The sequence below is a fragment of the Mustela nigripes genome, chromosome 6 (assembly GCF_022355385.1).
Source record: "Mustela nigripes isolate SB6536 chromosome 6, MUSNIG.SB6536, whole genome shotgun sequence".
Taxonomy (NCBI): Eukaryota; Metazoa; Chordata; class Mammalia; order Carnivora; family Mustelidae; genus Mustela; species Mustela nigripes.
The window spans coordinates 102,165,220-102,179,296 of NC_081562.1; the positions used below are offsets into that span (position 1 = coordinate 102,165,220).

Consider the following 14,077-nt stretch of genomic DNA (forward strand, 5'->3'; position numbering starts at 1 on the left):
CCAGGGAAATTCCCGCCTTTAGAGATCTCAGGAGAGAGCCAAAGGGCAAGAGGCAGTGTTGCCGCTGCTGCTCTTTAGTGTTTGTTTGCTGTTCACGAACAAACGTCTTCTGGCCCCTTGAGGAAGGATGGGTTTGGGTGGGAAGGACACAGAGCCTCTTGGAACCTTTTGCATCCAAGGAGTGAGTGGGTTTTTATATTTAGCAGATGACTCACCTTCAAGCACATTAGTCACAGCCTCCAGCTCCGATCTGGCAGGCTGGATGCTGGGGATCTCAGCGGGGTGAGATCAGACAGAGCGTTGGGAGACAGAGCAAGAGAGCTCGGGAGCTCGAGTCAAGAAGACCAATATGAGAGGTGGAGTGGGAAATACAGAAGCAGAAGGCCCTGAAAGAAGCCCAGCCGAGTCCCACCCAGCCAAGAGTCTGTGGCAGCAGGACCGTCTGGATCAGGTTTGCTGCAAACACACAGCCATCAGGGAAAGAGAGCAGAGGGGGGGCAGGACCCAAAGCACCTGTCTCTGAGGCCACGCCTATGGCCTGGCTCACATGTCCAGGAACTTTCCAAGTGGTCCCCTCGGGGTCACGCACGAAGCTTGCCAGCCTGGGCCCCATCCATGGGCTGGCCTCGGTAGTGACAGATGGCTGGAGCAGGGGTTTTCACGGGGTGCAGCCGGACCATGCCCAGGCCATGCTTTAGCAGGGCAGAGAGAGAGAACCTCTGAGAAAGACTCTCTGTCCCAAGAGGGAAAGGAACAGAGGAGCCAAGAGCATTTTCCATCTAGGGCAGAGGTTCTCGAGTGCAGTCCCCGGGCCCCCTGTCTGGTGCCTGAAGGCCCTGGGACCTTGAGAACAGTGATTCCTGGGACCCCACCCAGGCATCCTCACCTGACTCCCACTGGGCGGGTCCAGAGCATCTGCTTTTGCAGGTCCTGGTGCTTCATAGGCACCTTAAGTCTCCAAAATCTCTGATCTGGAGCTGGAGTTCACCACGCCAGTGGCCTGACCCTGACTCACGGTGGAATAAAGTCATGGTGGTATTCTTCTCTGTGCCTCAGTTTACCATTCAGAAAATGAGAAGCTCACTCAAAGGATTGTTTGGAAATTAAAAAAAAAAAAAAAACGCACAGGGAAGGAATACAAAGTTGGTTTGTCGTTTTTCTTCTTCATGCGAAATCTAAATGCTTCTTAACTAGAACTGGGTCAGGTTGCAGGGGAGGAACACTACCCCTGGCTGGATCCCACAGCTCCAGAAATGGCGAAGGTCATCTCGAAGTGAACTGCAAGGGGCTGGTGCCTGAAGGCAGAGGGCAGCTTGTTTGGGACTCGCCGGCTGTGATGTGGAGCCACCCTCTGCCCATCTTGGCCCACAGGCTCAGCAAGTTAGGGCCCATGTTTGCACCCTGGGAAAGGGGTCTGGAAAGTCAGAGGACTTGCTCTTCCAAACCTCTTTCAGGACAAGTGGGACCATGTCATTGGGGCAAAGTGAAGTGAAAGTGAAAGCACTTGGTGGAAGTGAAAGCAGCCAAACGGGAGGGGAGAGGAGGAGGGGGCAGGGGGAGGCGTGGAGCCTGCCTGCTGAGGTGGTGCGCATCCACTCCTCCTTCTCACCAGCACCTTCAAGGTGGGTGTCCTCGCCCTGTGAAGGACAGGAGACTGGACTGAGAGTTAACTGACCTGCCATATTCCCGTGGCAACACCAAAAGTCAGGACTTGAATCTGGGTCCAGAGCCCATGGGTCTTTTCACTTCCCTAAACTGCTGCTTCACTTTGTCACCACGATCCCTGGCTCACTTAACAGGCCTGCCACATTCTGGACAATGTATTCAGGACATCCCATTTCGCTTCATGCCATCCCCCCTCCCTTTGCTCTTCTACCCACTGTGGCCTGAATTTTAGAAAGTCTCCTCTTGGTTCTCAATACGGCAATCTCCACCCCCTTGGTTCTTGGACCATTTCCTCTATTCTATCAATGATGTCTTTTCCAAGGCCACATAAATCTCATCTTTGAGACCTCCCCAGGGCCACCGCTGCTTCACTGTCTCATGGCCTGCCCTGCGCTGCCACAGGCATCGTGTCTCTGGAGCTTGAAAAGGGTTCTCTGATGACCTTGGCTCCCTGAGGGCCAGGGTTGTGCCTTTCCATTTTTATGCTTCCCTCATTTAAAGCTTCATACCTAGAAATATAGACCCTGTCGACAGGTACAGTAGCCATGAGAAGGAGCCTTGGGGGAAATGCCCTAGCATGGACTCGCACATCCCATCTGGAGATGCAAGCCAGTTCTGTCCTCAGTCTGCCTCCTTCCCTGAAAGTCTACTGCCTTCTGCTCTTCACAGAGGAGACTCAGTTGACATGCCTCTCAGGCCAGAGCCCTGAGCCAGCGGGTGCAGGAAGAGGCCCCATCAGGAATAGAAAAGCATGGTCTTGTTCTCAGCAAGTATGAGCAGTGTCCTCTCTGTCTCTCTCCTCACCAACCAGACTGGAAGTTCCTCGAGGACAGGGCCAGGCTTCGTTTGTACGGTATGTCTGACCAGCTGCAATGAGGTAAGTCAGAACCCACAAAGCAGGTGGGAGAGAGGATGGGAAGGGTGCTACAGAAGTTTTCCAAGAGTTCCTGAACTCTGGTCTTAAAACTCTATCTAGAATTTGTTGAGAATAGCATCTTTGACACAAAAATAGGAGAGTGAAACAAGACAGTGCCTAGGAAAGTATTTAGCAAAGTGTTGTCTCATGAAATGACATCTTATGAACTAAATTAATTATGCTAATGTAAGCAAGGTATACAAAAAGAAATGAAATTTGGGGCAGGAGTACATTAAATGCAACCATCTACTACATGCCAGGCACCATACAACTTGCTCTGCCCATGGCACCCTATAATATAATGCTCATAGTGACTCTACTTCACAGATTAAGGAACTTAGGAACAGAGAGGTCTATTTTTCTACCCAAGGCCACGCACTAGCAAGTGGCCAAGATCTGCTTTGAATGGACCGTTGTCTATCCCCAAAGTTAGATAGAGCTCATTCTTTTACACCAAGTTGCTTCAATACTTGGAAAAGTTTAGGGGAGAAATTTCATTTTTTCAAATTGGGTTTTGAGAAGATGGTGGGAGATAAGGGATGGAAGAAGAAAGAGTTTTCAGACAGCCTTAGGGCACCCCTTTAAGAATGGGTGGCTTAATTCCAGAGAGGAGGCTGAGCAGAGCCAAACTGTCACAAGAAGAGCAGAGGTTCTTTCAAGGCTGAGTATATCTAGCAGGCCAGCAGGCAAAGACTTTAATAGTGATTGTGCCCATAAAGGTCCTCTGGTGTCAAAGATTCCACTTGGCTGGGAGACCAGGCAGAGGGAGGAGAGTCCTGGGGGAAGTGGGAAGTGGCAGAGGTCCAATTTCGACTGCACATTCTGTGAGTGCGGTATACATGACCAGTCCAAGTAGCCATTTAATGTCACAAATACAAAGTCCTTAGAACAAGATCATCATGATCCAATCCCCCTGCACATGCACATCACTTGGAGCAAAGATTCCTGGAGAGAATGATCGTTCCTGACCCCTTAAAGATTCCTCCCTTGGGGTTTAGAAACGGTTACTGTCTGGAAGACATAACATAACCAGTAGAAAATTCTCCCATTGAAACTGATGTCATGAAACCCACAAGGTGAAAACAGATTCCTAACTAATGTGTTTTCTCATCCAGTGTCCTCCTGAATCTGGGGGGGCGGGGGGGCTGTCTGATCACGACACTTGGCACTTAGTGGTATGGCCTGTGTGCCCTTCTCGTGATGCCTCCTGAATTCCCCACCAGATTCTGATTTTCCCTGGAGGAGCTGGGGAAATGGTGCTTCTCTGTGCTTTCTGGTGTGCCCAACAGAGCACTTGACATGTAGTTGGCTTTTAATTATATTTATTGAGAGTCTATTATGGGGATTGCCATTTAGCTTTTTCAGAAGCTCTGTAAGACACGATAACAGTTTCTTATCATTTATTGTTTTTTTATTTACTAATTTGTGATTAGTTAATAATGGAAAATCCAGCCCTGCAAACAGAGTAGTCCCAGGAGACTGGTAGCTGGGGATTTCTTAGTTTTCATTTTCTAAGGTTTGTGCCTCAAATACCTTATTAGCTAAAGATATCAAGCTTGATTTTATGATGTTCTGAACAAGAGAAAGGGAAGGAAAGGCATTTAAGTAGCCTCAGTTCTTTCGTCTCAAGTGGATTCTTTGAGGTTTTGTTGTACGCTGTGGCTTGGCAAATTCAGGACTGATTGAACACGGTTCTGTTCTTAGAAATGTGGATGGCCGTGATTTGTGGGAGTCACTGTCCCTCTTGCCACCATCATCTGGATCTTCCCCTTAGTGGGTTTTCAGCTACCTGGGGTCAAGAAGATATCTTCTCAACAATATATTCAACCCGCCCCTTAATCCTTAAGGAGTCTAGGAGTCCGAAGTTTTATGATTTTTTGGTATTTCATCAAATTTTCTTCTATCTTAAAAGCTACTAGAGGCTTAAGATGCCCAGAGAGCATGTTTTGTTGTCTGTCTGCTTCTTCAAGTCTCTCTCTGCTCAACAACAGGACACTCTGCTGGTCATAACCAACCCCTGTCACACCAAAAGAAGACTGGAACCCATGTGGTTTGGGGATAGGCAGCTCCTACCGTATCCCAGAAGGACCGATTCACCTCTTCCACACTCTGCTGTGTGGCTGGGGTGAAAGCTTCCTGGACTCCTGCTCTTGCATTTCTTCCCTGGTCCAGCAGAGCCAAGTGATTGAGCAACATGACCCTTGCCCATATGGACTCCATAGACCTCCATAGACCACTTATTGCAACAGCTTTCAAAGGAACATGGAACAGACACACGGCATGTGGATCTTTCCCCAGTAGACTACAATGTCAATAATAAAGAGGATATTGGTTGTGGCATTAGAATTCAGCTTCCCAGAAGGCTGCCCTGAGCACAGTCCACAGTTGACTCAATTTCAATTTTAATTTCCTGCACCTTTTATATCTCTATGTTCCTTTTGTACACTCTGGAATAATAAATCCCAATCAACAATTGCTACCATATGCAGGATACTGCTATGCAATTTACCTATATCATTTTCAACTCTCATTATAGCCCTATGAGGTAAATAGGATCATCTTTATTTTTGCAGCCTGGTAAAGAAAACAGAGGTCAATAAAATTTAAGTCATGTTGTCTACAGTCACGTGGCCTGTAAGCGGGATGTAAAAGTGAAATCCGTGCCATAGAAGTCTCATTCCAAAACCTGTCCTTTATATGTCATGAGCCTCTATCCATAAAATAATGAGTCCTAATCATTCAAAGCTAGATTCATGATATTTACCAAGAGGAGAAAAGGGGTTAACAGGTTACAGTAACACGGCACAACCAAAAACAAAAAGATAAGAAAAAAAATGTTCTGGTGAACTTTCAAAAAGTTCATAGTTCATTAGCCAGAAGAGCACGGCTCCTGAAGAACTCAAATTTAGTTCCTCAAGATGTGACAGCTCTGTGGGTTGTCACAAGGGATTTTAGAGGGTTAGAGGCTGCTTGTACCTGCTCTGAGCTGTTTTCTCTTTCTGAAGCTTTGGGCCCTCGAAGGCGTAGATGTACATCTGTGCATGTGAGTAAGTGTGTGTGCATGGATGGGTGTGCACCTGTCTAGGACATGGGGGATGGGGATGATAAAAGCAGAATTTCAGGCACCATATAGTCACACAATTAGTTTGACCAAGAACAAAGAAATGGATCATATTCCAGAGGATCAACAGGATGAATTAGATAAACCATCAGGCAATTGATGTGTTTCTTGGTAACTGAATAGCATAGTGCTAAAAACAAAAATAAATTGACTTGTACCCACAGAATTGTCTGTACAAACAAGCACAGCCTCAATGACAAATAGACAACTAGAAATGGAAGAAGCAATGGATTGTTTTTCTTTGATGAGAGGGACACCACAAAGTTTTTACTGCACCATGGTCTTAGTCGGTGTACCCATTTAATTAGGTACTCTGTGGATGATGGCCTTTCAGATTTCCCTCCCACAGCTTGGCTTGTCCATATATCACTAACAGTTGCCTTGCTCAGGAAGCAGCCCTGCTCATCTCCACTCTGTCCCACAGGCCTTCACAGCTCCAAGTGAAGATCAAGGCAATTATGGAGCCTGGAAGATATGGAAGCCTCCATCCCACAGACATCTAGGACCATCTAAATAAATGCAATGCCAGCCAGCTATCAGGCTCTCCTCTTTGGTTGTACAAAATTAGGGAAGTGTTGGATGGATGGATGGATGGGTGGATGTGTGGATGGGTGGACAATGGTTAGATGGACAGATAGATCGACGAAAGAACAAATGAACAAAATTAACACAGAGTACTTACCTGATGCCAAAATAAAGTATGGTAACTTCTGTATAACTTATTTATCTGCTTATGATATAGAAGACCTGCATCCAGGTGCTTATAAGGAAGTAACACCTCAAATTATCTGTAAATAACTCCTGGTAAAAAGCCCAGCCAGAGAAATTAGAGAAGAGAATATAAGGAATGATGACATTCTACTCTGCTGGGCGTCCAAATTTGAGCTCATCTCTAATGAAACCCCAGGTGCATTGGGTCCCTAAGGAGCTCTGGGGAGCGGTCTTCAACTAACCTACAATTGAATATTATGCCCTCAGCTTCTATTAAGATGTGTTGTAAAAACAAGTTTTGAATTTGTTTGTAAAGTTATGGTTGGAAAAATTGCTCACTTTATCATTCAAGGTCATACATAAAAACTTTACATTACATAATTTTGTCCTCTTTCCCTTTTTACCTCTGCTGGCAAGAAGCTCTGAGACAAACATGACAAACCATTAAATAGTGATTAGATTGGCCTACAGCATTAGCATAATTTTAAGTCCTGACATACAAATGCATTCCTGCTTTAGAAAGCTTACTCTGCCAACATCTATGCCTTTATCAACACCACGGATATCCTCATCTGTGACCTATCTCCCCCCACCCCATTTTTTTTAAAAAAAAGGCAGTAGACACGTCAAAAAAAAATCCATAAAAACAGCATACCTTTAGTGGAGGCTGAGAAGAATAAAAAGCACAAAACAAGACTAAGCCTCAAAGTGCTTATGTATTGCCAGGAAATCAGACTCATTTGACTGCACACATTCTTGCACACCAAGCCACTAATGTGTACACCCATCATGGCATCCCGGAGTAGCCAGAGGCACACATGCTCAGACTCTTTAACCTGTACTACTAATCTACTCCCTGTCTTAGACCTGAGGTTTGGCAAAATCCAACTGCAGATAGATGAACAGATCACTTGCTACATAGAGTAATGCTGTAACTGTTTCATTTAGTGTGAATCTGGACTCTCTCTCTCTGCCTGTGATTATTACCATCTTTAGTGCGTTTACCTGGACTTCAGGGACTTAATTTCTCTTCCTGGCCAACTAGGGTTACGTGGGAAAAACAATCAAGCAATTTATAAAACTTTTGGGTGCTTAAAACCACGCTAGCTATCCTTTCCTAAATACTCACTGTGTTCTGACGCTTGCATGGTGCAAGAGGGGAAACAGCGGGCAGAGAGGTTCACTCACTTCCAAAGGGCACACGTGAAGACCCAGGACTGCCTGAATCCACAGCCTGTGCTTTTTCTCCACCTGGCCCTAACTCTGGGGTGATGCTAAGAGTGGTTAGGAAGGAATTTAACACAAGGAAAGGCTCTGGTTCCCCACTATTTCACCTGCTATTTCAGATGGCCAACACACCAGAGGATCTGGCAACGACGTGAAGACAAAGACAAAGTGGAAGACACAGCAAATTACAGGAATCCTCATTATTTTAAGGGGAGAAAATAAACCCCAATACCTTGCCCTGAGGCAAGTGTTCTGGCAAATTCACAGCTGTTTTACCTATGTTTCCAGCTCTCCTGTGTCAGTCCAGGTCCCCTGAGCACTTGCCTAGGGCAGAGTTTCTCAATCTTGGCAGTACTGATGCTTTGGGCCAGATAATTCCTTCTTGTGGGAGCTGTCCTGTATATGACAGGATGTTTAGTAGCACCCCTGGCCTCTCTCCACTAGATGCCAGCAGGACCTGCCCTTAGCAGTAACCATCACAGATGTATCCAGATGTTGCTAAATTTCCCTGGGAGCAAAATCACACCAGGGTGAGAATTGCTGGTCTAGGGTCCCCAGGAAACCTGCTTCAGAGTACAGCTGCTAGTACTTGGAGGTTGTTAAGGGGCAGATCAATCGTGTTGGACTGGTTGGGCCAACAAAGCAATCTGGCCAATGGGAGACCCAAGACTGAGAGGAGGTTTCAGAAAACCAGGACACCGACCACTACTCGGCCCCTTAGCCAAGTGCCGTCTCTCTGTGATAACCCCCACAGGGTCCCGGCCTGACTTGCAGGGATGGGATGTAAATAAATGATAGGGGCGCTCCCAGGTTACTGGGTGGTTTATAGTTTGGATTCTCCTAATTTAGACCTTGTGACAAATGGGCCAACCCAAGCTGAAGTCTCCCCTTCAGCTGAGGGAGGACGGACGACCAGAGTGGACAGGTAGTACAGACAAGATGCACGAGGGCGGCTTCTGCCATCACCGCACCCCACAAGGAACTAGCTGTTGAATTTCCTGTGCAGCACCCACTTCCCAGGAGCACTTGTGGGACTGACGCAGGTGAGCCTGTCAGGGGAGAGGAGTCCCCCAGGACCTCTGGGTATGTGCTGTCAGATGTCACGGAGGAACAGTTCTTGGCAAACCCCATAATCTGGATTTCTCATGAATTCAGAATATCCTGCTCTCCCCAGACTCTTTTGTCCTAACAAGTCGGGATGGAATGAATACCTTTTGGAGAAAAGCTAGAATCATTTGTCCCTGCTGCCAACCCGCTCCCTGACCGACTCCCAGGGTCCAGGCACGGGGGGGGGGGGGTGGTTTGCTGGGGACTGGGCCCTGCCTGGGGGGTTACTTGGGCTTATTGGCTGAACCCGGCTCCTAAGTAGCCCTTGGCTCATCTTGCACAAACAGAATCTATATTCTTCATGCCTGGTCCTCACCTCCTTCATTCTTAGATTAAAAAAATAATAATAATAATAGATAAATAGGAGTTTAAAAAAAATCAATTTTGAAAAGTCACCTCTGAGTCTGAAACCCACTTGCTTTGGAAAGAACCCTATTGCTTCGTTCTCTGCCACCTTGCTCTGGATGGTTCTTAGCCTGGCGGTGGAACCAGCATGAGTCCTTGGGAACTGGGTAGAAATGCAGATTCTTGGGCCCTACCCAGAGGATCTGAATCCTAGTATACATTTTAACAAGATCCCCGAGTGACCCGGGAGGCATTAGAATCTGAGAAGCACAGTCTTTCTCCAGAAGCACAGAACCCTCTCCCCAGAACTCCTTCAGGATTGACTACCCCCTCTTCCTGCAGTCAGACATGGCTGTCCTGATCGTGAGTTGAAGAAGTTCAGAAGAAGTTGCCCACAGCCCTCGCCGTGTGTCCCAACGGTTGCCCCATCCTGACAGCCAGGGAGCTTTTCCTCTTGCAGCCCTCCGTCTCTCTCGTTATAACTGTGACTGAGTCCTGCTTGCCTGATACTCAGTACATCACTACTTCAATAACACTTCATTTGCTTAATGACAGTGAGTCACTCACTGGCTGTTTCCTGGCTCATCTCTGTTTTCAGAGAAGAAACCTGAGGCATTTATTGGTGGAGGCAGCCATGTGTACTGGCCTCAGGCATGACCCGGGCCCAGAGCAAGCAGGGGACAAAAGTCAGCTGGGTGGACATTTGGTTCTGTAGCCTCTGCTTCCAGAGAAAAGGCCTGGAAGTCTCCAGGACCAGCGGCTCCAGCTGTGTGTGAGATGACAGTATTGAGACTCTCTTTTGCCTTGTTGGGAAGCCCAGAGCTCAGGGAAGAATGAGGGTCGCCTGGCAAGCAACAGGCAGAAGAACACTGCTGCTCTGTCCAAGAGCCCAAGAGCTGCGACGTTGCTGCCCTCACCAGGTTCTGAAGGCCACGGGGTGCACTGGGGCTTCCCAGCTCACCACATACCTGAGCTCCCTGAAAGAATGTGGCTCAGCACCCCCACAGCCTTAACACTGCATGCCCAGAAGGGAGCCTTCTCTGTGTCTTCGCAGGCTGAGCTGGGTTTAATGACCCCCGTCTGCCGAATGGGTTCTTTACAATAGTGCAATCATTCTTATAGTCCTGTAAATATCCCTGTAAGATCCCACTTGAGAGCGTGGTAAGTTAAGTGGGGAAACACAGGAACTGGCTCCGGTGGGCAGCTCAGGACCCGGTCTCTAGTAGAGCATCTACTTTCCAAAAGTGATGTTCTCTCCCATGGGACTTCTGCTCACATAACTCTGCTCTTGGGAGCTCTGCCAAGTTTAAGGGACCAACTCAGATTCAAATTCATCTAGGTCACCTTCTCAGGCTCCGCACTAAGAATTCATTAGCTTCTCCCTTTCCCTTGGTGCTCTGTTTGTAACTCTGGTGTGGTCATTTCCCCGGTTCTGGCTTATACTTGCATTATTTGTGATGGACAGTCCATTTCTTGACTCTAGAATCATCCAGACACCGGTTAGATACCAGCTTGATTACATCCCAGCTCAGTGCTCTGGGAAGGTGGCCTTCGCTCTCCATGACCCAGGCTACTTGACTGTAAAATGGGTATAATCATGTCTACTTCCTAGGAGGGATGTGAGGAATAAGTGATGTGATGCATGTCCAGTCTTTGCGGTGCCTGAGCTCACTCAGTAGCCAGAGCCCTGCTGCCGTACTGTCACCCATGACAGTGATGCCATTGGCAAGAAACCGCCAGGGCCACCAGACTGAGCTCCTGGAAGGATGGAGCCATTTTAAAGCCACCTGTGACCTGTGAAGTGTCTGATCAAGTGCCTTCCAGTAACTGACCACAACTTGCTTTGAGGATAAAATGAGATAATAAAATAAATGAAAGCAATTAGCACAGTGCTGGTCACTAAGGAGCTCAAGGAATTTTAATGACCCTTTTCTCAAATAGATAGATAGATGGATAGATGGATAAATGAATAAATAAAATTTTGTTGTGTTTAAGCTTCAACAACCTGAATTAGGCTGCTCTTAAAAAGGGCTTAAATATTTGGGAATGGTGGTGATTCCAGGAAGAGCCAAGAAGTGATTCTAAACAGACCAGACAGTCCATTGGTATGTTCTCAGAATGGATTCAGATCAAATCTTCCGTGCCCTGGTACTGCCCTCCAAGTGCCTGCAAGAATACCCAAAGGCAGGGAATGTGGAGTCTGGTGAGCCCTTGGAGGGTTGGGATGGAACAGTGATGGCGCAGAAGGGATGTGCACTGAGTACTAGGAAGAGCTCCACTGAGCCCAGGTGACGGGGTTCGGATGTTACTCAGGAGACTGTGCACACCTCTTTCCAACCCTATGCTTTCCCCAAAACAACGTTTCCCCAGCAATGACTTCCGTGGTGCCTGGAGGTGGGAAGAAACTGCTTTCGGCCCTGCAAGCTAAGTCGAAGCCAAAGCAGCAGGTGTCCATGTGAGCATGAACCCGCAGCGCACATGCCCACACACGTCCCTGTCCAGAAGTCATCCCTGCTGCCCTCTCGCGCAGACAAATACTCTGAGCCATGGCACTCACTGTCCAACAATTCCATGACAGAGTAAGAGGAAAGCCGATGAGGAGGGACAGCCCCAGGAGAAGAGAGCTGCCCTCCCTTCTCCTCTTCTTCCACAAGGGTCCCAAAGCCTGGACCTCCCATCACTGCACACAACCCTTCAGCGGTATGCCCTCCTGAATTGGTCCTCTGAGAGAAGCCACAGGTGTCTTTAGGTACACCTGAAGAAAGAAGAAGTGCCCCCCCTAAATTTAGAACCCCCGGATTTAAGTCCTGGACCTTGTAGGTGGGTAGACCCTACCTGGGGAGAGGTCACACGGGGAGAGGCATAGAGGAAGGAGGTGATGGTTCAAGGGTGAAGATCAACCACTTGACTGCCTTTGTGTTGTTAGCAACACAGTTACGACACAGACTTAGTGTAACTGTGGCATAGGCTGGCTGGGCTCTCACTGAACCCATTTTGTGTGCCTGGGCACACAGCTAAACTGCATTTTCCAGCCCCCTTGCATTTAGATGCAATTTTCAGTTGTTTTCAACAATGGGATGCTTGTCACTCCCCCAGATAAGAGGCAGTTAAGGCAGTTAAGGCAGTTAAGAGCAAATGCGTTTTCCCCATTATTTCTGCCACAGGCTGAAAGAACCCACACCCTGTGTCATTCTACTAGGTCATGATAAGGATAAGTTATAGACTTTTATTGTGTCAGGTCACCGGGATTTCCAGGATTACTATCAGACCAGCTGGCGTTATGTATTTAAACTTGTGCAGGCACAATTCTCCCTTCTAGGAAGGCAAATAAATGGTACCCAATTGCAATTCTTTAGATATTTGGTGAAAATATTACTGAATTCAAGATAGGTGGCCTATCTCCTAGTCCAGGCTCTAAAAGTATCTGACTGTGTGATTCTGAAGTCATTTCCTCCTGTGACCCTCCGTTCTTCATTCATAGGGCGCGGCTGTTGAATTGGATGGTCACTACCATCCCCTACTGCCCAAAGACATCTGCGATGCCAGGTGATGGGGGCTCAGCCTCACAGACTAACGTGCACCTGTCACTGAAATGGGAGCTAATGATGCCTCCTAGGTCTGAAGAGCACTGACCTTCTGCTGGACAGGGCCGCTAAATGTTATTAGAGACAGGCCTCCAAAGCCTCCTCTGTTTGCAGAGTAGACAAGGATGACAGAGATACTTTAAAGTCCCAAATACTCACTATTTACTCAACCAGTGTTAGCTGGGCAATTTCTCATTGGTGGCCAAAACAGATGGCATGAAAGGGAAGTCTCCCATGGTCCCTCGCTCACCTCCCCCACTGCTTCCACATACCCTCTGTCTGGCCGCCATACTGCAGGACTCCAGGTGCCATTCATGTCACAGCCTGTATACCTAGCCTCCCTGGAGTCATGCAATGCACAGCTGCTGCAGCTGTGGGTGCTGGCCTGGATTCCTCTGTGTCCTCGATGTCCATCGTGCATCCTCACACCTCCTTGCTTTTGTCTACATAGCTTCCCTTGCCTGTGCACCTTCTCTCTCTTCTCCAACTGGGGAGCCCTAGTGTTCTTTCAGAGCCAGCTTGAACCACTCCCTTCTCTGGGAACCCCTGCCTGACTGTCACGCCTTACAGAAGAGTTCATCCCCAATCACCCCCCCGCCCCTTGATAGCATCAGTCACTTTGCTACTTTGCTGGTCAGCTCATTATGCACATGCCTGTCTTCCCCATTGGACTGTGTATTCCTCAAGCATCATGACCTCTTCTTTGTCATCTCTGAATTCCCAGAACCCCAGGAGTGCCAGTTTAATGGTGAATTTTTAAATGAATATTTACGAATTGAATGCACCAAGTTTCTTTTTACTTGCTGCCCTGGGGTTATATACAGAGAAGTCAAAACACGGATTTGGAGAAAAAAAAATCACAAAATGTGTAAACTTAAAGCTACCGTGGACCCTCCTCCTGCTCAAAGGGATCATCAGTTATCAAGTCATGAAAAGGTGGCTGTGGGTTGGTACTCTGGGATGAGAGCCACAGCCTGCCGCTTCCCTTGGACAAAGGGAGCACGGTGACAAGCACTGTGCTGTCCAGCCATGCTAAACAAGGCCAACATTAAGTCAGGAAAGGAAACTTCCTGAGGCTTAAGGCCACAGGGCCCACTGCACAGGGCCATGTTCAGGTGTGGTCTTTAGGGTCCCCACTGACACTTGGCAGTTCCCCTGGCAAGGCCACTTCTCTGCAGACAGACAGGTGTGACGATCCCTCTGAACCGGTCTAATAGAGTTTCTGATCCCCAAGGACCCAGGGAATAAAGGCGAGGGCCAGGAATAGAATATGAAATGTATGGGGGTGGAGAGGAAAGGGACACTGAGCTTAGCTTTCCCTGAGAGTGTTGACCATGAGGGCAGTGTCAGGATAAGCAAATACCTGGGAGTGGTGAGAGACGGGAACGAGGGTGAGGGAGA

General features: G+C 47.8%; 1 long non-coding RNA gene across 2 annotated transcripts; it reads left to right on the forward strand.

The window, feature by feature from the left end:
• Positions 1–283: 283 nt before the first annotated feature.
• Positions 284–6,213, forward strand: LOC132020818 (uncharacterized). 2 transcript variants are annotated; one of them, XR_009405097.1, is made up of 3 exons: positions 284–451; positions 2,335–2,542; positions 6,127–6,213. It is a non-coding gene; the product is annotated as an uncharacterized LOC132020818 (long non-coding RNA). The 2 variants fall into 2 exon arrangements; XR_009405096.1 differs by lacking the exon at positions 6,127–6,213 and adding an exon at positions 4,573–5,197.
• Positions 6,214–14,077: the final 7,864 nt, after the last annotated feature.